We start from the raw sequence: 2,448 nt of genomic DNA, 5'->3' as shown, positions 1-2,448 counted from the left end.
TACTCGTTTCAGTCATTGGACGGCAGCCAATCTGATGATTACCTTGAAAAGTTTAGTCAATCAGATAGACTCCCAACTTTGTTTTTAAATCCAGTACTTATTGTCATGTCTTTTTGCTGACTGCTTAGTTATAGGAACATAAATAAACCAAGGCTGGTTATCAGATGGCGGGAAACAAGTGTACACACACACACACACACACACATCCAAACATACACCTTATAGGCTTCTGCACAGTTCATCTACTAAATTAGCTTATAGGGCTTTGTTGATTCATAATTATAGAAGACACTTGCCTAAGGTACCCTGCCGTGGGCCATACTTGTGTTTTTGGGTTTTTTTTGTTTATTACCTTAGCTTATAAGAAAGGGGAGGGTTTGCATAGGAGAAAAAAAATGTTGAAGAAATTGCTGCTCTTGTTCCACACAGTGATGTGTTTATATATGTATACATGAATGTTGTATATATATATATGTGTGTGTGTGTGTGTTTAATATATTGGCTGTGTGGTAAAACATTTGTTTCCCAACCACATGGTTCTGAGTTCAGTCTAAGGCTTGGTAATTTGGGCACGTGTCTTACTATGTCCTTGAGCTGACCAAAGCCTTGTGAGTGTACCTGGTAGATGGAAACTAAAAGAAGCTTGTCATATATGTGTGTATGTGTGCATGTATCCTTGTGTCTGTTTTTATCTCCCACCACCACTTCACAACTGTTGTTGGTATATTTACATCCTACTGACTTTGCAGTTTGGCAAAAGAAACCGATAAAGTAAATACCAGGTTTAAAAAAAAAGATGCTGGAGTCGATTTTCTCTACTGAAAATTCTTCAAGATGCTGCTCCAGTATGGCCGCAATCTATGACTGAATCAAATAAGAGATAAAAGGTGTGTGTGCATCATTGTGTTTATGTTTTGCATACGGTCATGGATTGGACTAGACTTTTTGAGGTAATGTTTTATAGCCAAGCATCATTACTGATGCCTACCCTTTCAGATGACTGTCTCTTCTGACACATGAGGAAACTGTGGACTCATTCTAAAAACAGGATACACAAGAAGTATTCATACACACACACACACCACATATATATATATACATATATATATATCTTTTACTTGTTTCAGTTATAAGACAGCAACCATGCTGGGGCACCACCTTGAAGAATTTTTAGTCAAATGAATCAACCCCAGTACTTTTTTTTTGTTTTGTTTAGCTTTTTTTTTTAAATCCTGGTACATATTCTATCGGTCTCTTTTGCTGAACCGATAAGATACAGGGACGTAAACACACCAACACTGGTTGTGAAGTGGTTGAGTGGACACATACACATACAATGGTCTTCCTTCAGTTTCTTATTTCTTTACTGCCCACAAGGGGGGACAAACAAGGACAGACAAACGGATTAAGTCGATTATATCGACCCCAAAATGATGAAAGGCAAAGTCGACCTTGGCGGAATTTGAACTCAGAGCGTAGCGTCAGATGAAATACCGCTAAGCATTTCATCCGGCATGCTAACGTTTCTGCCGGCTCACCACCTTCATCGCCGCCTTCCTTCAGTTTCTATCTACCAGATCCACTCACAAGGCTTTGGTTGTCCCAAGGCTATAGTAGAAGACATTTGCCTAAAGTGCCACACGGTGAGACTGAAACCAGAACCATGTGGTTGGGAAGCAAGTTTCTTACCACAAGCCAACATCACACACACTTAATTTCTACCAGTTGCAGCCATGTTTGTGTTACACCTTTAAGGGTTTCAGTCTCTCATATTGATCCCTGTACCTTTTTTTTTTATTGATCCTTATTTATTGAATGGTTTAAAGAGCTGCAATTCAGTACACTTATTTACGCCATTATTAGATGCATGTGCAGGTGCATGCACATTCATGTACTTACACACATGCATACAGACAGACAGACAGATTCACACACACACATACATATAAACGAAAGGCCTCAGCATTGTCTGCACATATTGAATGCCACTCAGAAAATATTGACCTTCCCGTGACCTCAGTGAGGGATACTTGCTCAAAGTACCATGCGGTAAGGTTGAACCCCAAGACAACATGCTTAGAAAGTTGAACATATAACCTACACAGCTATCCTTACATCCGGATGCCTTTCCTAATATGCCAACCACTTTACAGAGTGTACTGGGTGTATTTTACATGGCACCATCACCAGTGCTTTATATATATATATATATATATATATATATCATCATCATCATCATCATCGTTTAACGTCCGCTTTCCATGCCAGCATGGGTTGGACGATTTGACTGAGGACTGGTGAAACCGGATGGCAACACCAGGCTCCAGTCTAATTTGGCAGAGTTTCTACAGCTGGATGCCCTTCCTAACGCCAACCACTCAGAGAGTGTAGTGGGTGCTTTTACGTGTCACCCGCACGAAAACGGCCACTCTCGAAATGGTGTCTTTT

The sequence above is a fragment of the Octopus bimaculoides genome, chromosome 24, assembly GCF_001194135.2.
Source record: "Octopus bimaculoides isolate UCB-OBI-ISO-001 chromosome 24, ASM119413v2, whole genome shotgun sequence".
Taxonomy (NCBI): Eukaryota; Metazoa; Mollusca; class Cephalopoda; order Octopoda; family Octopodidae; genus Octopus; species Octopus bimaculoides.
The sequence above is the reverse complement of the archived record's forward strand: the minus strand, read 5'-3'. Positions refer to the sequence as shown.